The sequence below is a fragment of the Lepidochelys kempii genome, chromosome 9, assembly GCF_965140285.1.
Source record: "Lepidochelys kempii isolate rLepKem1 chromosome 9, rLepKem1.hap1, whole genome shotgun sequence".
NCBI lineage: Eukaryota > Metazoa > Chordata > Testudines > Cheloniidae > Lepidochelys > Lepidochelys kempii.
The window spans coordinates 11089870-11113997 of NC_136388.1; the positions used below are offsets into that span (position 1 = coordinate 11089870).

At 41.4% G+C, this 24128-nt stretch overlaps 1 long non-coding RNA gene across 2 annotated transcripts; it reads right to left on the reverse strand.

Annotated features, from left to right (window-relative positions):
- Positions 1 to 333: 333 nt before the first annotated feature.
- Positions 334 to 23498, reverse strand: LOC144930854 (uncharacterized). Of its 2 annotated transcripts, XR_013636311.1 has the most exons (6): positions 23427 to 23498; positions 14193 to 14262; positions 12795 to 13061; positions 11433 to 11580; positions 1690 to 1836; positions 334 to 1091 (listed from the first exon to the last, which is right to left on the reverse strand). It is a non-coding gene; the product is annotated as an uncharacterized LOC144930854 (long non-coding RNA). The 2 variants fall into 2 exon arrangements; XR_013636310.1 differs by lacking the exons at positions 334 to 1091; positions 1690 to 1836 and having other exon boundaries at positions 11082 to 11580.
- Between the last annotated feature and the right edge of the window lie 630 nt (positions 23499 to 24128).

Genomic DNA, 24128 nt, shown 5'->3' on the forward strand with positions numbered 1-24128 from the left:
ATTACAGAGAAATCCAAGAGAGTAAAATCCTTTAACATACTGCTACTGCAGCAGGCACAGAGATATTGGAGATATGCAATATATTTCAGTAGAAGCACGAAAAGAACTGCAAATTGTATTCAAAAGTCATTCAAAAATGTCCAATACTTTGATATACATAAGAATGTCACTTAGGAAAAGCACATATTCTTGACAAGACAGAAGCTAAGAGCTGAGAGCATTAACCATTATGTTAGAGACTTAAATAATAAAACTAAATCATGAGAATTTGAATAGTTAACAGAAGAATTAATCAGACACCAAATTATTTGTTGTTAAAAATTGATAACCAGGTCAAAACAAGGTAATGTGAAACTGATTTCACGTTACAAAAAAACAGTGGATATTTCTAGAAAGCTATGCTGCCCCAAGTGAAAGTGTTAGCAAGAACTGAAGTCCATCTAATTAAAAATCCATACAAAGGCACAGAAACAATACAATGGCAAGCAAACAGCAGAGAACCGATTTGTTTGCAATAAATGTGGATGCGATTACAATGTAAGAGTATCCAACATAAAGAATTTGATGTAATGCTGCATGCAATTAAACAACCATTTTGCAAAAGTATGCTGCTCTTATTAGTACTGTGTATTACAGTACTATTGAGATTGGGTCCCCATTCTGCTAGACACTATACAATTCATAGTAAGAGACAGTCCTTCACCTGAACAGTTTACAGTCTAACTACACAACAGAGACAAAGGGAAGTATCTCAGTTTTACAGATGGGGAACTAAGGTGAACAGGAGTTAAGTGACTTGCCCATGGCCACACATTAAGTCTATAGCAGAGTCCAGAATTGAACCCAGGTTGCCCGAGTCTCAGTCAGACTGCTTCAAATCTTTTCAGTACAAATTGCAAAGAAGTATAAAAGCAAAATGCATTTGTGCACAAAGACCTGGAGGAATTCCATGTGTCCCACGAGGAGAAGATCAGTTTATAAAATCAGATGGTTAAGGTGTATATCTTGTCTTCTGAAGAATATGAGGAGGTATTTAGTAGACTGGATGCAGTAAAGATATAAAACACCACACTGATATAGATTCCAACATCCTGCCACAAATAAACATATCATTTAAATTCCCATTAGCACTGAGAAATAAAGAAACAGTTTGACCAATTGCAGAATTATAGAAAGTTGGGAAAAGACCTCTTCAAGCAACCAGCACTGGAAGGAGCTAAATTTAATTAACATCAATACTAAAAAAACCAAAACAAAACTAGGACACCAAACCTGCAAAAACTTAAGACAAAGCGTGATGCTCACTATCATTATTAATGCCAGTGACTGCTAACAGCTGTAAGGCTCCTGATGGAGGCAATGTGCTCGGAGAAGGAGACATCAGTAGAGCTCCATGTCTTTACTGAAGAACTAAATCCCATCTCCCCTCCCGTAACCCAGCCTTGTTCCTAGGATCTTTCAGGGTTTAAGAAACAAAGAAAAAGAGGATATAGGACCTTATTCTTCTCTAATCTATACCAGGATAAATCAGGAGCAAGTCAACCAAAGTCAATAGTTACACAGGTGAAGTAAGTAAATAGTTATTTGTAGGCATTTAGAGTTTACTTTGTGAACAATTCTGATTAATTTAATCTTACCATCACTCAGTTCACATCTGGCTTCAATAGCTCTGTCAGTGGGAGCACTTACCTGGGGCTCATGATATGCTCTGTGCGGATTCCTGAGCAGAGTGGGCAAACTGACACAAATTCACAAACAACTTTGAATGATGCATTGCAGCATGGGACAGCGTTCTGCTCTCTAGTGATCAGCGCACTGCAGCTTGAATTAACAAGACTGTCACCAAACAAAAACAGAAATAAATGAGAATTTTACAAAGCAAAGTAGTTTGTACATAACATACTAAAAACATCACTGGGTCCTGTTTGCATAAAAGTGTAGCTCACATTCAGCGTAAGGCCAGAAAAAAGACAACATCTTTCTCTTATGACTTCCTGAAAAGCTCACTATTCTATATTTGTTTGATAATGGATTTGAATCTATTGTCGTGTACTTCACTCTTCATCAACAGGAGTACCTCGGTGCAGAGAAATATGATTCTATCACACTGGAACAAAGGTGAGACAAGGAAAAATAACAGATGTAATACTATTTGCCTCTGTGAACAATATATGCTATTTTATTATGAGCTAAAGTAAACAGACGCATCTAAATGCATCATAGACATAGAATCAAAATTGTTTGCTGGATTCAAAGTTCCTAACCTTCATTAATCTTCCTGCTCATATATCCATTTGGTTGGTTTTTTTTTTAATTTCATTTATTTAGACAATGTAGACCATGCATCTGAAGGAAAGATAACAGTGGGTATGATACAGGACTGTGTCTTTTTTATCTATTGTGATCAAATGATCAGCTTCTGGGTGTATGTGTGTCCAAATTCAAAAGAGGGGAGGGAATGAGAAAGAAACCAAAGGGTGCCTCCTGAATGAAGAATACTGATTCGTGTATACAGCATAACAAAAGGAGATGGTAAAAAGAGAGACGATATGGGCACTCATTTACCACAAAATCAAGATATTGATCAAGAAATTAATCAAAAAACCTAAAGACGTGAAGAGAAGAAATTCTTTAACTGCCTATACACCAATTGTAGGCGCCTGGGTAACAAACAAGAATTGCAATTGCTCATTTATGAGAATAAATTCTATTTAGCTGGTATTACTGAAAACTAGTGGACTGATTTGCATAATTGAAATGTTAAAATCAATGGTTATAATTTTTTAGAAATGATCAAGTGCACAAAAGGGAAGAGGAAGTGGTATTTTATGTCAAAAATGGCATTACCTGTTTCTGAGTCACTTGTAACTCAGAAGAAAATGATCTTGAATGCTCATGGATCAATGTCCTAACTAACAGATAAAGCACAAGTTAGAGTATTAGTTGGTATCTGCTTCAGACAACCAAATCACACTAGGGAACAGAACGACTGGCTCCTTATGCACCTATCTTTAATGTGTAGGGAAAAAAGCTGCATGATCCATGGGGCACTTCAATCTGGGTGACATACGCTGGAGGTCTCATGCTGCCAGTACAAAAACATTCCTGGAATTTCTAAATATTACAGATGACCATTTCCTAACTCAAAAATTGTTGCAACCAACACGGGGGAATTCTGTATTAGACCTCATTCTAACAGATAAAAAGGAACTGATCACAGAACTCAAAATTAGCGGTATCTTAGCTTTAGGTACAAATGATCACATTTATAATGTAGAAACAGAATAAAATCCAAACAAAATATATATACATATATATATATATACACATACACACACACATATATACATACATACTTGGTGCTTTAAAAGGGCCAATTTCACAAAGATGAAAACAGTTATGAGCCAAATCAGCTGGGAGGAAAAATTTAATTCAAAAAAGTGAATGATAATTGGGAACTGTTTCAAAATACTTCACTAGATGACCAAAAAGCCATAATTGAGGAAGAAGGCTACAGTGCTTAAAAAACTGACCTTCTTTAGAGGGAAAGTGAAGGCAGATAAATAGATAGATATTTTATATAAAACAAATAGAAGAAAGGGGTTGTTGATAGTAATGAATATAAATCAGAAGCTATGAATTGTAAAAAACTGATAAGGAAAGCACAGGGACAAAAGGAGAAATCTATGACCCGCACAGTTAGGGACAATAAGAAGTTGTTCCAGTACATTCAGAATAAATATAATCCTAACAGTGGTATAGAAATGGTATAATTATCAATAATAATGCAGAACAGGCAGAAGTGTTCAACAAATATTTCTTTTCTGCATGGGAGGCGGGGAACAGACGACACAATCTCATCATATGATGATGGTAATACTCCTTCCCTTCCACTAGTATCTCAGGAGGATGCTAAACAGCAGCTACTTGCATCTAAAAGTTTTAAAAGAGCTAGCTGAGGAGTTTGCTGGACCATAAATGTTGATTTTCAATATATCCTGGAACAGTGGGGAAGTTCTAGAAGACTGGGGAAAAGTTCATGTTGTGCCAATATGTAAAAAACGTAAGCAGATGACCTGGATAATTATAGGTCTGTCAGTATGACATTGAACTCAGGCAAGATAATGGAGCAGCTGATACAGGAATCAATTAATAAATAATTAAAGGAGGGTAATATCATTAATGCCAATCAACATGGATATATGAAAAATAGATCCTGCCAAACAAACTTGATATCATTTTATGATGAGATTACGAATTTGGTTGACAAAGGTAATAGAGTTGATGTGATATACTTAGACTTCTGTAAGGTATTTGACTTGCTACCACATGACATATTGATTAAAAAACAGAACTATATAAAATTAACATAGCACACATTAAATGGATTAAAAACTGGCTAATTGGTAAATTTTAAAATATAATTGTAAATAGGGAATCATCATCAAACAGGTGTTTCCAGTGGGGTCTTGCAGAGATTGGTTCTTGGCCATATACCACTTAACTTTTCTACTTAATCACAATAAAGTTTGCAGATAAACATTGGGGGAGTGGTAAATAATGAAGAGGCCAGGTCACTCATATAGAGCAATCTGGATTGCTTGGTGAACTGGGTACGCACAAACACTTTGCATTTTAATATACATCTAGGAACTAAGAATATAGGCCACACTTAGATGATGTGGGACAATATCCTGGGAAGCAGTGACTCTGAAAAAGATGAGGATTGTGGTGGATAGTCATCTGAAAATGAGCTCCCAGTGTGATGTTGTGGCCAAAAGGCCTCATGCGATCCTTAGGGCTGGTCTTCGCTATGAGGAGATCGACACTGCTACAATTGATGCAGCAGGGGTCCTTTTAGATGGTAGAGTGCTCTCTGGTCGAGCCCGGTATTCCAGCTCTCTGAGAAGAGTAAGGGAAGTGAACCGGAGAGCATCTCCTGTTGACGCAGCGCAGTGAAGACACCAGGGTAACTCGACCTAAGCTACGTTGACTCCAGCTACATTATTCATATAGCTGGAGTGGCGTAACTTAGGTCGACTTACCCCAGTAGTGAAGACAATCCCTTGGATGCATAACCTGGGGAATCTGGAGTAGGAGCAGAGAAGTTATTTTATCTCTGTATTTGGCACTGGTGTGACCGCTGCTGGAATAGTATGTCCAGTTCTGGTATCCACAACGGGTATCCACGGAGCTCCAAATTAAGCTGCTACTTCCATAGTAGGAAACTTGATGGAGGTGGGTGGCAATGGTCACACTGCTACTTGCCATCTAGTTAAATCTCCCTGAGGCTCAAGAGGCATCCTATAACTTGCACAGTGAGGAATAACGTACACTTCTCTACCTCCCTTGCACCCGCTCTCGTGAATCTGTACCCATGTTTGTAAAACGTTTTGAAAGGATACCTTCTGAGTACTATTTACTAGAATACCTATATCTGCCAGCCAAATGGCTGCTTAGAAGGAAGTAGGTACTGTAACTGGCTGCAGGCTCTCAAAGTACCATAGTCCTGCATGTTGACTAAAGTTATAACCAGTCATACATTAAGGGCCATTTTTTCATGGCTTCATACAAGCCTTTACCAGAAATGTACAACTGCAGTGCATTTGTGGAGCCACCCACCAGCGTGGAATGTAAATGGAAGAAATCATGGGCACTGTTCATGAACTGCAAAGTTGCCTAATCGGCCTGGTATTGCTCTCATTAACATCAATTTGACACTGGAATAACTGCAATGACTTCAGTGAAGTTACTCCTGATTTACACTGGGGTCTAGAGAAAAATCAGGCCTACACAAGCTGACGAAAACTGACTTCCTCATCTTACCAAGCAAATTACACAAGTAGCCCATGGAAACAGCCCAGAGAACTTCCTCTGAATGAGGCTGTAACTCATTTAAGTCACTTAATGAGACAGGATAATAGCCATTATTTTTCACTTGGCCAGTTCATATTGTGACACTTAGAGGGAGTGAGTCTGTCAAGTTTTTGTCTGCTTTATTTGATTTTTCACCATACTGCCCCTGGCCTCTCTCCATTGTGCTGGGAGTGCATTATGCATTGGAGGAGCAGTGAGGCTCAACCAGTGTAGGGAGAGGCTGGAGATGGGGAATGGAATTACAGTCAGACAGCAGATTCTTTCTCCTAACAGAACCAAGTCTATTTGAAAGGTTTTGCTGTTTTCCTCTATGTCTTACATATATCTATATACCACATTACATGGAGGAATAGGATTTCTGATATTTCTGCTGAGATGTTGGGAAGAGATTGTTTAATGCATCTGTCCATGTTGAAACACACTTCCAAGATCTTAATTTTTAAGAGATTTTATATCTTTTAATCTGGACTCCTTCTAGACTCAAAACCTCCAACAAATGTCCGATACCTCCAATGAAATATATTTCAAAAGGCCTGCTTCACTATAACCCTCCAGTTTATATAGTCTTTTGCACCAATACAAAATGGGTGTAAATCATTACCACTGTAACTGGGTAGCATTTTATACACACTTTGCATTGGCATCAATAACTCCACAAATGCAGGACAATATTAAGTTGGGCCCAAAGTCTCTGTAAGCACCCCACTCTGTGGCAGTTCTTTCAGGATTAAAGTTTTATTGATCTTTTAGGTTTTCACAGGTCTGGGACTAAATAGAAGACTCCCAACAAAATGAAAGGAGAAAGAGGAGAGGGAAAAATTAGACTGTCTAACCTGAACTGAAAGCACTTTGTGAAGGACCATCTACACGATGCTGCTATATGAATAAAATGTTAATAAACAAAGACGTTATTAAAATAATAGCCCCAGGGGTACTGGAGGAGGATAGGGAAGAAATAACAGTCATGTAACATTGAACAATAATATGTGATACGCTGTATGGTACTTCTATACGTATAATATTAAGGTGGCAAATATGGGAAGGCAGGCATTTACAAATGTCAAAAACCTATTAGTTTATGCCAGCCAAGAAGACTGTAATGGAGGATCTTAGTAAGAGTGCAGAACTGCCAGCCAACACCTACAATCACAGTTCTCGTGATCTTTTGACCTCACTGTGTATAAGACTGGATGTATTAATAAACTTTAGATACTGTCACTTGATTTCTAATGAGAGAATTATGGTTTATCACATCACTATGAGAACATCCATTTACTGCTCCAATTATAATAAAATGGCATATTTTTTTCTAGGTATGGGCTGAGCAGCCAGGAGGGATTCCAGAAATATTGCAAGTCTTTTTTGAAAATGTAGAAAGACTCCCAGGATCTACTGCCTTTGTGTGCTGTTGCGGGCACTTTTGCAGGATTGTGTGCATGTGCCATTTCTATTAGATGGCTAAACAGAGAACTTGGATTTCTAGTGGTCTTGATCTGGCAAGAGCCAGAAAAGCAGTTTTTCTACACCAAACTCACCTGTTCTTCAGCTGGTATAAATTAGCATAGCACAACTGACTTCAATGGAGCTATGTTGATTTATACCAGCTGAGAATCTGGCCCTTTTTTTTTTTTTAAAGTTTGGCCAGCATGAGAAACAAATTGTGTAACTGAGGAGAAGTGAACTGAACAACATAAAAACTGAGATTCAGATAACAAAGATCAACAGGAATTATTCTTTTGGAGCTGTGGATAACAATAGAACTGCCAAACTGAAAGAATACCGAATGAACAGAACTATCTGAGAAAAATGATTTAAAAGCATTTGATTTATGGAGGCATTTCCTTACTGGTATGTGATACCTTTACACAGCATAGCAAGTTTATTGAAGCAAAGACACAATTGTGCCATGTATCTGCATATACTTTAGATGGTGTTTTGTAGCATTTATACTCCAACACACTAAACAAATCTTTGAGCGGTCTCTGCCATTTCTAACTGATAAATAGGTACTGGTTGCATTGAGCAGACTAGGTCACATGCTCATACGACATTGGACAAGACTTGGTCCTGTGGAGGATGTTCTTGTTTCTTTTTCTCCTGCTGCTGCCCAAGCAAATGCTGTTGCCTTGACAATGCAGGGCATTCTTGGGCTCCGCATGTGCCAGTAGGAAGAAAGCTAAGTCCCTTCCACAAGAAGAAGAACTGCTGAGAAACAAACAACTAACTACTGTCCAAGGACCTTCAATCATTTAATGGGGAACCTGCCAAAACAAGCATCGAGAATCCTATTAAAGACATGTGATTTCAAAAAAGAGAAACGGGGCCTCGCCAATCAGTCAGATGTTGTGCAGGCCAAGACTATAACAGGATTCAAAAAAGAACTAGATAAATTCCTGGAGGATAGGTCCATCAGTGGCTATTAATGGCTATTAGCCAAGATGGGCAGGGATGGTGTCCTTAGCCTCTGTTTGCCAGAAGCTGGGAACGGGCAATGGGGGATAGATCACTTGATTACCTGTTCTGTTCGTTCCCTCTGGGGCACCTGGTGTTGGCCACTGCTGGAAGACAGGATACTGGGCTAGATGGGCCATTGGTCTGATCCATTATGGTCATTCTTATGTTCTTAACCAGGGGGACACAAACATAGAAGGCTCAGCTAGATCTGAGAGGTTGTAGTCACTTGAGGATTCAGTTACATTTGCGGTGGCTCTGTCATTACATTATGGGCCCAATTCTCCTCTTACATCAATTTCACATATGCATAACTCCACTGGCTTCAACTGAGGTATTCCTGTTTTACACCAGGGTATGGCCACTCAGGTTACCCTTAACCTTGCCATTTTCTTAGAAGGTCTGTTGTCTCTGCAGTAAGACACCTAAACCCAATAAGCTGGTAAAAGGTAGAAAAAGCTTGAAACTACTGTGCAATTGCTCCAGGAATTTGCTGACTATCCCACAAGACAAGTCACCAGTGTACCATGTCCAGCTGATCACTGGGAGGGCAACACCTTTCATTCCAAGGTAAGATTCAGGAGGATTGAAAGCAGAAACAGTCTTTAAAACTGACTCTCCCAGCTACTCGGTGTATAAAGAGAGGAGATATGATACTGAATGGAAAAAGGTATCATTTTGTAATTAAAACCTGCTTTGACATTTATCCTGAGAGATAGGATAAGAATGATCTTCTTTATATTGTGTTTTGCATCTCATTTTTATTCTTCTCTAAATATCATGGATTACAACTCTTCTGCCAATGAAGACTGAATTAAAAGAGGAGAGAGAAGGAAACACTTCCCTAGAGAGAATGGTGAACAGAGACATTAGTCATACTATCAGGGACAGTTTAGGGGCAGGGGACCAGCCGGTGTGCTGGGCTTGAGCAGCACCAGGCTTACGGTGCTGTTTTTTGTTGTTAGTGACAAAAGGGAAAATAGAATGTTTTAAGTAAAACGTTTCAAGTATTCCGTATGTAGTTTCATTTCTCACAACTTCCTAGAATGTTCTGGAGCTTTGTAGAATCTCATGGAATCTTCCAGACTTTCTGAGAACTACATTTTCCTTGAACCTCCTAGAATGTAGTCAGCCATGCCCTCGCAGGTATATAAGGGGCGGGGCATTGCCAGTCAAATCAATGAGAACTGTTTACGAACAATTTGAATGAGAATAAAATAAAGCTTCAGGACTGCTACGGCCAAGTCTATGACAATGGTGAGGACATGGAGGAAAGAAACAGTGGTGTCCAGGCAAGGATCCTTGCGCTGAATCCAAGAGCTTTCTTCTGGACTTGTGGCTGCCATTCCCACAACCTGGTTGTGTCTGATGCAGAGTCATCATCTTTAGATTCATTATCTCTCTCCAGAGCACTGCAAAGGATATACGTTCTGTTTTCAGTCTCAACTATCAGGTGGAAGATCCTCATGGATTATATTACAAATCTGACTGTGAAGCAGCTAAGTCACACTTGCTGGGAGAGCCTCATTGATAGCATAAGATCAGTGAGGTACCAAGTGACTGAAGTTTGCGGCACCCTGATGGAACTGGTGTGAGCAGGGGGTTGGACTAGATGACCTCCTGAGGTCCTTTCCAACCCTGATATTCTATGATTCTATGAACTGGCACAGTCAAGTAAGGCCAAGGCCAGAAACTGACACAATGTGCAAAGTCTGGCAAACCAGATCACTGACTTCAAATTTCTGGTCTCAATTGTGGTTTTGCATGATAGCTTGTTCCAAGTAAACACTGTAAGCAAGGCATTACAAACTCCATCAATGAACATCGTGACCACTGCTACTTTGATGAGAAGCTGCCTTGATATCATTGTGGCCTATAGAGACAATGGGTTTGAAGATGCCATCAAACTGCCAAAGAAATAGTGGAAAACTTAGGAGATGAGCCTGTCTTCAGGGACACTCGTATTCACCAGAAGAAGACACAGTCTGGTTATGAGGGCAGAAATGAGGTGATGGGAAGCTCGCAAGAAAAATTCAAGAGGGAGTTTTTTTGCTCGCCCACTAACACCGCTCAAGTGCCCATCGAAAAAAGGTTTGGACAAATGAAGCACCACAAAAAGACCTGTGGGTGGGGTGGGGGGGGGGGGGTTGTATGACCTTAATAAGCTGCTGGCGGAAAACATTTTTGAACAATTGTATGAACCTTCACTGGAGGGTGACACATGGGGAATGTTTGGACATCAATGATAAAAACTTCTGTGTTGAATTGGGCAACATCCTTCACATTTTGCAACATGAAAAGTGCTCTGCGCTCCAAGTTCTCCAATTCATTCATAATGCAGAGCTGAAAGATACTTTTCCTAAGGTGAGGATAGCTTTGAGGTTTCTGCTCACGCTGCTGGTCACAGTCATGAGTGGTGAACACAGCTTTTCAAAGCTCAGGCTCACTAAAACATATATTCGATCGACAATGGCCAACAAGAGACTGACATCGCTTGCTATTTTATCGCTTGAAAATCTCTCTGACGCTATGCTTCAGTTCGCAAGGGCAAAGGCGAGAAAAGCAATTTTTTGACCTACAGGACTAGGGTTAACATTCTAAGGCTGTCACCTACTGTAACACTATTTACTACTGTCCAATGCTGGTGCACAGTTCAATTTCTTGATGTTAGTACATTTCAGTTATCCTTAAAATTAAAAAGTTTCTATAAGCTTAGAAGAAATGAATTTTTTTATTTGCTTATATATGGTATGAATAAATACAGATTTACATATCCTAGCATGAAAATATATCATCTTATATGATAGGGATAAATCATGCATGCAAATCATGCATCAAAGTTGTGAAATAGGCTACAAATACAATAAAAATAAGATATTCAAAAGTTTAGCAAATGGGATGGGGGGGAATGCTGAAGATGCTCCTCGTTTGGGGCACCATTTGATCTAGGGCCAGCCCTGCATAGTATACAGAGGAAACCATGAACACATTATAAATTTACTGCCTTATAGCTGCAGAGTTTTTGCTGCATCCTATGCTTGGTTTGGGAGGTTCTTGGCCATGGAGTGGTCAGCTGTGTGGTCCTTCTAGCCCACAAATCTCACCAGACACAGGAAAAACCCATATTTGTTGAAAGCCAGTGTTCCTCTACGGAGATCCCAGAAACTCTGTAGTAATCTTCAGACTCCTCATTCCTCATGGCACCATGACTTTTTCAGCCTCCCTGTCCTGGGCTGGCCCATCCTGCACCTCCTTAAAGGGTGATTTAAAAGAAGGAGTTTTTGTAAATTAATTAATATTGGTTAGAGGCCTGATTTTCAGAGTCAGTGGGAGCTGCGGGTGCTTAGTACCTCTGAAACACTAGCCCTATTTGCAAGGTCCCAACAGTGAACTTGATACCTTGCAGAGGTAAGAATGAATGGCACATGCCCTGAAGTGTTTACAATCTAAATGGACAATAGACAGGCATAGAATGAGTATTTTGTGCAAATAAAGGAGTAGAAGTCAGATCAATGATCATACATCTCATTTGTTTGATTCAGGGTTTAATTTCATTTTATTTAGGGAGGATAGGCATAATCTAACCTAAATGTAATACAATGGCTCAGAACATATGATCAGGGCTCCTTCTGTGGGATGCTACCATGGGACAGTCTGATATTTGCTAACCATCAAATGCTCCTTTAGTGCAAGTGATATGGGTGTGCGCTTTAGGTGATGGAAGTCCCTACTGACAACCATAGTGTCTGTGTGCAGCCACTGTTTGTTACAGAAACATTAATTAACTAGGGAAAATCCCTATGGCTTTTACTGCAAAAAATGTCTTGGTGGTTCTCCCTCAGCATCCAGCCACACATCCAACTTCAGTTCACAGCGATATGGAGAAAGATAGTTGAGGGTGAGGGACTTGATAATACACTGCCTCCTTTTGTCAGATTTTAGCCTAAAGGAATCAATTTTGCACCCCTTTCATCACTATTCCCTGGAAATATGGGAGGGGATATGACCCTTATTTGGACTAAGGTTGTAGAGTATGATACAGGGTTATCATGATTATAGAAAGCTGTAGCCTCCCAGCTCAATCACATCCAAATGAGTAAAACCATTTGAATTGGGGTTGATGGTACTACAAGATTTGCCACGCTAGATCAGATTATTTGTCCATTCAGTCTGGCATCCTGCCTCTGACAGGAGACAACCCTTGATGATGCACAGGAAGGCAACCCCCACTTGCTTGGCTGTGCAATGTTATATATGGGGGTAAAATGCATTCATGACTTAAATACATGTATGATTGTCATTGTCTCCTAGTGTGGTCTCTCAACGGGTCTCAACTTCTCCTGACTGACCCTCCTTAGTTTGCTCTCAGTCAGGTCGGTTCCTGGACCTTCACCTCCAATTAAATCCATCAAGCCTTCACTCTGTCCCTTCAGCACTTCACTCAGCCCTGTGAGCACTTCACTCACCTGGCTGTTTCTTGGAGGTAGCATGGGGCAGGGTTGTCACCCCTTTTCAGTCCCAGGTCTTTCTGCCTCCCTTTCCTTCTCTTTACTCTCCCCTGGCCTTGTTTCCTCTATTGGTTGAAGCTCTGGTGCCTCTCTCCATGATTGGCAGCTCTGGCAACTGCGTGGGGTTGTGATCAAGCTGCTTGCTTGTAAACAGAAGAGACTCTCCTCCCTCTTCAGCCTATGCTCAGTATGAGGTTTGTAGAACCCATTACAATGATCAGTATTCTATATGGGATGGACATACGATGTTATCGAATAACTGAGTACCAGCTACATCGTAAACACAACAGCAATTACTTTTACATATAGGGCACAATTTGTTTCCCAAAGTAAATAGCAAGTAATAATTCTTGTCTCCTAGTCTGCACATAAGGGGAGGAAGGCAAACTTGTGCTGGGAAGCAGGTGATTGGCAGTGGCTAAATAATACTCTCTGGAAATTTACCCTGGTATTAGGTGGAGTGTTGCAGCTCAGAGGACAAAACCCACCCACCTCTCTGCAGCGTTGCCTTCAATTCCTTTAATGTTAACAGCAAGAGAGCCAAGAAGGGCAAACCAAATCTTCCTGGGCCACATGCAAGGGATGCACATTTGCTACGTTAGTCTGGCAGAGTTCAGAATCCAGCTTCATAATAGCACAGGCTTTATTCTCCACACAAAATTACAGTATGCACTGTTCAACTGTGACAAGCTATCATACAGCATGCTTCCTTACTGCCTTACTCCATATTTCCCCTTCATTAACTTTCAGTATATCCATTTGCAATAATTCAGTATTAAAGTTGTATATCTTGTAGGTGTAGGTTTGTTGTTCAAAATGACTAAAATACCTAGCTCTTCCCCCTCTGGTAGCTGGTTATCTTACCCAGGATTTGTGCATTTTATAAAAGAAGCCTTCTCCCTCTTAACCTATTCATTTTCTTTTGTAGGATGTTTTTGTGGTTAAGGAACTGCACCAGGACTCAGGAGACAGGGTGAATTTCCTGATCTGCCACAGACTTCCAGCGTGATCTTGGGCAAGTCACTTAAGTTCTCTTTTCCCAATCTATAATATGAGGGTAATAATACTCCCTTTTCCCTTACCCGTTGTATGTCTTGTCTATTTACACAGTAAGCTCATTGGAGTAGGGACTGTCCTGCTATTTGTATGTACCCACAATGGGGCTAAGGATGTCTAGATATTACTGTAATACAAATAAATAGGAATAGTATGCTGCTTCTTTGGCTATTTTGAAATGCAGGATACTGTTCGGCCAAGCAGAAAGGCTGCTGTAGCTGCACTAATTTAGGTAAAGAGCAGAATGTATATAGCTAAATCCCAAAAGATCTTTGTAACACAGGTCCCAGAAGAACTCACCAGAGCGGCCTGGGTACAGAAATGAATTTCTGTCAGACACATCCCCAGTCTGGAGAAGGAGTCTCTCATTCTGTTGGACAAACAGAAAAAGTAATGGTTACGTTTCTAATCACAAGCTGAAATACTGGAACTAAAACGAGAAGCAGCAGACTCGAGCGGTTAAAGCATATGACTTAGAAGCAGGAAACCTGGCTCTACTCCTGTATCCGACAGCTGCTGTGTAGCCTATGGTGAGTCATTAGATTCACTTTTAGGGTAGCCTTATCAGGTATGATACCTACAAAAACATTGTACAGCTTAACCAATTAATGATTACGAAGTGCTTTAAGATTCTTTATTGGAAGATGCCACATTAGTGCTAATGAACCTCAAAAAACTCTACAAATCTGTCTAGACTATGAATAAAGGTGTTTGAATGGATGGAATTAGTGAACATGAACACCAGTGCTACTCTGGATAAACATGATGCATCAGTCTTTATCTCAACCAGGGCCTATTTCTTCACTGACTGTACCTTGCATTGCCATTTATACCAGTGCAAAGTAGGTGTCAAATGCAACCCAATCAGAGATCACCATTGTATTACTCCAGTTTTATACCTGTTTATAGAGGAGTAACTAAATTAATGCTGTGGTGATTCAGGCCCACTTTGTGTACACCTGTACAACAACACATTGGGCAAACCAGTGGAGAATCAAGTGCTCTGTCTCTTCCCCAAAATTGCTAAAAGTAATTCTGGGGTAAGATAGTCTCCTCTGCATAAATAACTAGCTATTTTTCTATGCTTTATGGTTCTTTAATACAGAAATCCCTCACTGTTAAAAGTGATCTATCAGAAATATTGTTATGGCTAACCATTTTCATGATGCCGTCACCAGCAAGGGTTAGGTGCTTGAGTGGGTAAATTCTAACACTTGGCTTTTTTAGTGCAAGGAGTAAGTTTCCCCTCACTGCTCTAGGAATGTGCTTTAACCTTGACCTTGAGGAAGAATTTGGAGAGGTAAGAGAGCAGTTCAGTCTCCTACAGTCAGTCTTTGGCTTCCCTCCTAAAACTCCTGACAAGGCTGCTAATCATTATCAAGTGTGAGGATGGTTTTTAATAAGTTTAGTGCTTGAGAGTCTATGGTATTTGTTAACCTAAACCAGATCAGTCCTAACTCCTCTGCATTTGCCTGCTGCCACTCAATTTAACCAGGTCTATAGTTACCTTTCAGTTGACTAGTGTCAATGATAATAATGATGATACATTTTTATTTTTAGAGCACTCAAACATGGCCTCTAAGCTCTGTGCACGCACACACACATATAACTAATAACTGAACATTTCCAAAGGGCAACAAGTTCTTTTAGAATAGTAATGAATACAAAAATCATTTTGTGCACTGCATGGGAGAGGTGCATTTCAAGATTTTCCTAAATAGCTTCTATGAAAATTGGCCCCTAAGCAAGGGTGTGAGTCATTGATGAATACAGCTCTAAGGCTTCAAACTGTGCAGCAAGAGCTGTAAAAGACATTAGAGGAACACAGGGGCGGGGGAGGAGAGAGCGGGGGGTTAGAAGGTTATTAAATAAAACCTAGCAATGGGTTGACGTGAACACTTTCTGAATAACGTTTTGAAAATGTACCACCTGATCACTGGGCATAGATCTGACTGCAGTCTTGGTGCCCTCAACTGGCTGATGCTAACAGATGCTATAAAGACTGCTCTCCACCTTCCTAGCCATAACTAAGGTCATGTCTGAACTACGAGCCCCTCACTGCTGAAAGTAAATCAATATACTATATTGGGAAAGCGCTGCTACTATAGACACTCGTATACTGGCAAAGCTGGAGCCTACACCAGTATTAGGGGGTAGCCATGTTAGTCTCTATCCACAAAAACACAAGGAGTCCAGACTAACAGATTTATGTGAGCATAAGCTTTTGTGGGTAAAAAACAACTTCTGGCACCTTAAAAACTATGCATCTGAAGAAGTGGTTTTTTAACCCACGAAAGCTTATGCCCAAATAAATCTGTTAGTTTTTAAGGTGCCACCGGACTCCTTGTTGTTTTTACACCAGTATTGTTATTCCACCATCCCTAAATAAAACAAGCTATACTGGTAAAAGTGCAGTTATGCTGATTCAACTGTGTCTACATTAGGGCTTTTGGCCACATAGCCATGTTAGTAAAATATACATCACACTCCTAACCACCACAGATATGCCAGAAAAACTTTTAAGGATAGACCAGCCCTCAGAGATTCTACTGGAGACCATCATAGTGTCGGGGACACTGGGGCATGGCCACTAGGTAACTCGAGGGGATGGAAGACCACGAGTGTCGATGAAGCCCCCTCGCACTAGGCCCAAGTGTCCTTGGCCCTCCCGCCTGGAGGCGCACACAGCAGTTATGCTGAGAATCTGCAACAATATGCTGCAGAGTCAGACTGCCTGAAACTAAGCAAGGCCAAACAGGGCAGATATGGAAGAACAATGCTGAATAAAGCAGCTTTATGTATGGTTTAAGAAATGATACAGAGAACAAGGGAACTAGCTGGGAATTGGATTGGCTGGCTATATGGATACTTAGGGCAGCTTGCTATTGGATAAGTATGCTGGGAAAAAGGATGTATAAAAGCCTGTGTAACTTCCTGCTCTGTGTGCAGGATTTGAGATTTTATTCTCCCTGTACCTTTTTACAGCTTCAAATAAACTTTTCTGCTTCTCCACCCCGTTGTGATTATTGGGTGTAGCACACCGGGTAGCGAACCAACTTCAGCTGTTGTTTAGCCTCTCGGCACTGGGTGCTGGCAATAATACAGTAGAGATGGATTGGATCACAAAGTTCAGATACACATGTAGACTTCCACAGTGTTCAAGAGTGTTTGATTTTGGTCCAGATTCTCTTTATTATGAAGAAATAAAAGCTGGTACCAATCTGATTTCATTCATTGACTAGCAATTAATGGACGTTCTACAATTGATACCACAACGATTCTGGATATTGAGTACATCACTTTATGGTGCAATCGGTTTCTACCTACCCAAGGTGGGAGTTACAGGGTCCAATAAAGAAATAATGTTTTTAGTTAATACGAGCAGAAATTACCATGACTTCTTCTTGATTCCTTGTATTTACTTATATTCATCTCAAATCAGATAACAATGCAAGAACCTTTGCAGTGTCAGCCCTGCATCTCTACTCTCATATCTTCCAATTCTTCTTTTCCTCATTCCTGCTATCCCCATAATCTTTTTTTCCCATTCTTGGCTTCTTTCATTTTTCTACCAACTCAGTTTACTCATCTGTAAAGCAGGTCTAAAAATATTTCCCTCCCTGAGTGCTGTGAAGCATTTTGAGGTCACCAGATGAAAGGAGCCATATGTAAAATATATAATCTTTTGGTTTATTTTTATTAACTTGCAATCCTGTAGCTTCGGTTTTAAAATGCCCTAGGCAACAGCCTTTTAAATAAGATATTGTTTTTCCTGATGACCTATACAGACTGCAGACATTTTTCAAGAAATGTCTACACTTTTGTTTTTTCTCTCTGTTTACAGGTAACAAATTTACCTCCATAGTCATTATCAGAAGCCAAACCATCATGAAAAGCTTTATTTTCATGCATATGTGCTATTTAATGCACTGAGCATAATCAAAATTAGTAAGTCTAAAACTGGATTTTTATTAGATACAATAAAAACTTTGAAACCTGCAAAACCACAGTTATTCGGCTTTGTAAAGATTCCGAGTAACAGCCGTGTTAATCTGTATCCGCAAAAAGAAAAGGAGTACTTGTGGCACCTTAGAGACTAACCAATTTATTTGAGCATGAGCTTTCGAAGTGAGCTGTAGCTCACGAAAGCTCATGCTCAAATAAATTGGTTAGTCTCTAAGGTGCCACAAGTACTCCTTTTCTTTTTGTGGTTTTGCAGTTATATATTTTGAAAAATGAACATAGTGGTCTGTGTAACCAAAGAGTCCATAATTTCAGTGGGAGAATATGCTGGGGAAATTGTTTGTCAAGTTATAGTCTTATTTTGTTCAAAATTACTTCTCTTTCCTTCCATAAAGCTCTAATACAGCACCCATAGATTCTACCAGCAAGGAAGCATTTTCTGTTTGTTTTTTGCTAGAAATCACACTCTCCATTTTAAACAGAGGAGCTTGACAACTGAGTTCTTGTTAAAAAAAACAAACACTGAAATATATAGACATGCAGCACCATCTACTGGATTAGTATATTGTGTATAAATGCATGACTGACATGTACAGAATATATTTCCACAAGGCAAAGGTAGAAAACAGTCATACACTCCAAAGCTTATTATAGTGATGTATTTAGTCAGCATCAGGGCTCCGATAAATCCATAGATATGGAATTTCCATGGATATCATGAAATAATACTTAACACTGATTTAGCATTTTATATTTTCAAGGCACTATATAAATAGTACACACAAAAAACTATGTCAAAAGAACATTACTAAGGTTGCAATGTCAAGCAAATTAGGACGTTCAAGAATTAAAATTTCCTGTGCAACCTTAATTCAGCTTCCTTGTGTATATGTACTTTAATTACATGATCAGATATTATTTTTTTCCCTGGGGGCCCTGTCTAATTCAATGCAGAGGACGAATGGTGCTCAGTCCATGAGCAGCTACTTAATAGTTTGTTTTCTTTTCATTGTTCAGTGTGTGCCCCCCCTATTTACTGCACACTATTCAAACGCTGCTCTGAAGACAGAATTATAAACTTCCTCATAATATCTGAGTGTTTCACAAAAATTAATTAATTTTCACAACACCTTTGTGAAATGAGGGGGTGGTATTATCCCTATTTTATAGACAGTGAATTGAGGGCCAGAGAGATAAAAGTTAAAAATGTCCATTAATTTTAGATGAACAATTTGAGATGCCTTAGCATTACAGAACAATGTAAGGTTTCAGAGTAGCAGCCGGGTTAGTCTGTATCCGCAAAAAGAAAAGGAGGACTTGTGGCACCTTAGAGACTAACCAATTTATTTGAGCATAAGCTTTCCGATGAAGTGAGCTGTAGCTCACAAAAGCTTATGCTCAAATAGAACAATTTAAGTGTTCAAAGCATAGCTCACATTGACTTCAGTTGCAGCTATGAGCACTCGGCACTTCTGCAAATCAGTCCCCAGTGTATTAAGTTGGGCACCCAAAAATGAGGAACACACATTTAGTGACTATCTGTGAAAAGTTAGGTTTATGTGATTTGCCTAGCATCACATAGGAACTCTCTGGCAGAGGCAGGGACAGAACGCAGTTTTCCAGGGGAGCATTCAATTGCCTTCACCTTGAGACTATCCTTTCTCTTCCTGCAGTCCCCTGCCTCCTTCACTTCACAGCTTTCAACTTCTGCAACAAATAGAGCAAACATCCTACAAACAACAGCCTCCTTCAATAAACAATCCTGACTGATTCCCAGAGCAGGTCTAACCTGTGCAGAATGAGGCAGGCTCCCCTGGAAAAAATAGAATACGATCATGTACTTAAAGACCGTATCACAATTAAAGCTGTATGAAAACTGGCACATCCGTCCTTTAAAAAATGTCACATTTCTGAAAAAAAAAAGTTCCAAATTGGAACAAAAAGTCAGATATGTGAAATTTCCTGTGGAAGAATCAAAACAGAGTTTTGTTTTGTTTTTAAAATCTCCAGTCCCATCTCCCTGGGGTTCCAGACTCCCCAGTTCTACATCTGCCTGTCAGGTCGGCAAAATCTGCAGAGCCCCAACTCTGTGACAGCTTCCTCCTCCATGCTGCCTAGGCCCCGCAGGGGGATCACTGAGAACACAGGAGAGAGAGAGAGTCTCCCTGCTCCCAGTTTGGGCACCTGCAGCCAGATCTGGCACAGCCCACAGCAGCCTAGACCTCCAATGAATTTTTGGAGATTTAGCTGCCAAAATCTAAGGAACATCTCCTAAACATGTGCAAACTGCAATTTTTCAGAGGCTTATAACTTGACCAAATTTGGCTAGATTTTCATGGAATGGCAAAAGGCAAATCCCTGACAATTTTCAAGTCCCTGCTCCCACAGGTGCTGATTTTCCAAAGTGCAGTGGGGTGTTCGACCCCCGGCTCTGACGCAGGCCCTGCCCCCACTCCACCCCTTCCCCCAAAGCCCCATCCCCAGCCTCTTCCCACCCAGTTCCGCTCCTCCCCCAAGCGCACCACATCTTCACTCCTCCCCCTACCTCCCAGCTTCCTGCCCGCTGCAAAACAGCTATTCGAGGGAGGGAGGGAGGGAGGCAGGCAGGAGGTGTGGGGGGGGTGGGGGTGGTCACTGATCTGTGGGGCCGGCCAGTGGGTGGGAAGCACTGGGGGGGAGGGAGGGACTGCTAGAGGGACTGCCAGTGGGTGCTCAGCACCCACCATTTTTTCCCCGCAGGTACTCCAGCCCTGGAGCACCCATGGAGTCAGCACCTATGCCTGCTCCAAAGCATGAGGGTTCTAAAGCTTTTCAAAGAAATGGCCACTAAAATTTTTTTAATGGGTGTATCATATTTTACCCCCAGCCTTGTTCTTGGAAACAAGTGAACCATTCGGGCTGAAATTTTCCAAAAAGTAATCAGTCTGAGGCAGACACACAGCATGGAAGGTTCAAGCCCAAACAGTTAAAGTTCAGCAAAGTTATAAGCAACTGAAAACAGGGTCTTATTATGAGAAGTGTCAAGAAACCTTAACAGTAAATGGCTACCAGCTCCCCCACTAATTATCTAACTAATTCTCATAACAACTCACGGGAAGGGTGTGTTCTCATTTAATTAAAAGATCTCTATAGCAATCAGCCATCTCTTCCATGTTTTCTGCCATGTTGCCAACTCTCGATATCATGAGTCAAGGGATTTTGGCTAAAGCTGGAGCCAGTCTAGGGTTGAGGCCAGAAGCTCCAGCCCCATAGTGAATTTCAGCTCTGTCTAAGAAAATCCCCCCTGTTTGGCTGCCCTACCCACTTGCTTGCCTCCTCAAAAAGAGCAGCCAATTAGGGCTGCTGAAGGAAACAGGTTGAGCTCTCCTTACCTCCTCTCAGGAGCGGACACTATTCTCACAGGAAGGGAGGCGGGAAGGAGGGAGCAGAAAGAGTCTAGCAGCATAACAGCTCCGCTTTCCCAGAATAATGCGATGGCTCCTCTGCTCCTCCACCTCCCTGCAACACCAGGCCTGAGAAGCTGGAGAAGATGACTCTACTGCAGCCCCTGCCCTAGTGTGGGAGAGGGGTGAAGAACACCAGGAGCTGCAGGGGGAGGAGAAGTGAGGCTGGTGGGGTAGAACTGATGTAGGATCCTGGAACAAAATTAACTGCTAGGTAGTTGTAGTATGAACTGACACCAAATTAATTATTTAGAATGTTACGGTTTAGCTGGAAGCTCCTCATCATCAGGCAGCCAATAAGGCACCATCAGTTGGGGGGAGGGGGCGGCAATGTCACTTTACTTGATAAATTTGGGAGATTTGGGAACACTAATGCCAGGCCTACACTCAGAGTGCTTTACTGATAAATGCCTGAGGGAACACACCTCTGATAGACATCACTGTATTGGCAAAAGCCCCGAGTGTAGACCTAAGAGTGCTTAGCCTATATAGTATACTAGTATACCTATGTCAGCAAAGGGTTCTAGTGTAGACATGGCCTAATTGTCCCATACACACTACGGGTGAGCAGGGAGAATTCAAAAATTAAAGGACAGACTAAGAGACTCACCCGAGACACACAGCATTTCAGCACTTCCATTTCAGCTTCCCCACAAGGTTCTTCAGCCTACTCCTGTCATAGAGGTGACTTGCCCTCAAAGGAAAGTTCTACACCTTCCAGGGCAAAAGAGTCCTTATAAGGACAACAAAAACACAAAACAAAGGAATCCTCAGCCTAGCCAGACTCAGCATCCAGCCCTTCTTTATAGACAAGCCTCACCTGTCTCCACACTTACTAATAAGTACCTGGGCAGTTAGTCCATTCAACAATCCAGTTTAAGCCCACCCTGACAACAGACTCTAATTAGCCACAGTCCTCACAGAGCTCCTGGCTCTCAGCCAGGCTTCCTACCCCCAGATAGGAACAGTCAATCTGTTTTCTTCCCAATTAGCCTTTACCTGCTAATTCTGTTTTCTTTCCAGTCAGCCTTTACCTACTAATTCTGTTGTCAAAACTAATGTATCATTTAATAGATCACTGCTGCTCAGCACTGAAATGCTGGGCATTCTTCCTTTATGTTTCATGTCCTATACATGTGTAGCATAGCAAGGCTAACTGAACAGAGCAGACTGATCCAAGGCCTACTGGCCCTTAATAGGGCAGGCTGCCTGTTACAGAGACCAAAAAACACAGTATCTTTTAGAAAAAAAACCTCATGATTTTGGGGCCAATCTCATGATTTGCGGGGGTCTGGGTCATGATTTTTGAACTTTTGGGGTTGGCGATAATGAAATTGCTAATTGCATGGTTTTGCTCATGTCTACTGCTCTGGGTGGCATATTTTTGTTCTCTGTGTTTACTGCCACTTCAGGGACTTCATGGGTTCAATTATGACTTCCAGAGCCAGAATGGCATAAAGGGCAGGTGGTGCAGCTAGGTGTGGTGGAATTATTCATGTGAGGCCAAAAGCTTGCTCCCTGTAGCCTTGCTACACATTTGGAAAATGTAAACTTTCACGTCTGCTGGTTCATTGCTCCTGACAAAATGTGGAGCACAAGTAAGGAAAACAGGACCCTGATATGCCCCTTTACACTGAATAATGGCAGACTTAACATGTTTCTCTGCTTCTCCCACCGTCTTTTCCATGCTTTCTTCCATGCCCAGATGCATGGCATACCATCCCAAGCTGGTCTGCAAAGCCTCTATCCTCTCCTTTTAAATTCCTCCTGAAGACCCACGTCTTTCATGATTCCTACAAGTTGGCCATTAGTCTTCTTATTCACTGTGTTCGTATATCTCATGAAAAGAACGCTCTGTGCTTTATTATGCTGTGCACTAACCTCTCTGAGTAAGTATGTAATCTTACTGTTGCCCCATCCTCCCTCCCTCGCCTGCTCTAGGGTCACACTATTTCTCTCATTGCATCATTTTCCAAAAGTAATCTGTAAGATGCTTGGGGCCAGGCGCTTTTAATTTAATTCTGTTTTCTTCTTTCTGCCAAGGGAGGCACCTAACAAACTTTTGGGCACATTTATGATAATACAATATAAGCCTTTGCCATTTGAGAACAAGAAGAATTGCTGTTACCTGTTCCATCAGTGGGATTTATAGCATCTTTGCTGGCCAGTCAGTTGCGTGGAAGACTCTCATATACATATACGTGTAGATTCACATATAGCTGTGATATTCCAGCTAGCAGAAGGCAGTGATACAACTTCTGACAGTCTAATCTCCAAAACTGAAAACCACCTGTGTGCAGGATACCCAGCTCTTGCTGGCCCTGGTGGGCAAAGAGTTGTGGGGCTGAACCTGGATTGCTCACGTAGGGATTGAGCTGGGGACCTCTACAGCTTAGTGCAGGGATGGGCAAACTTTTTGGCCCGAGGGCCACATCTGGGTATGGAAATTGTATGGTGGGCCATGAACGCTCACGAAATTGGGGTTGGGGTACAGAAGGGGGTGAAGGCTCTGGCTGGGGGGTGCAGGCTCTGGGGTGGGGCCAGAAATGAGGAGTTCAGGGTGCAGGAGAGGGATCAGGGCTGGGGCACAGGAGGAGGCCAGGGGTGCAGGCTCTGGGTGGCACTTACCTCAAGCAACTCCTGGAAGCAGCAGCATGCTGCTTCCGGGAGCAACTTTTGACCTGGCTCCCCAGCTGGAGTGTGGGAGCAGGGCAAGCCCCAGACCCTGCTTCCAGCAGAAGCTCAAAAGCCGGATTAAACCGTCTGGAGGGCCAGATGTGGCCCGTGGGCCATAGTTTGCCCACCCCTGGCTTAGTGCATGAGCCTCTAC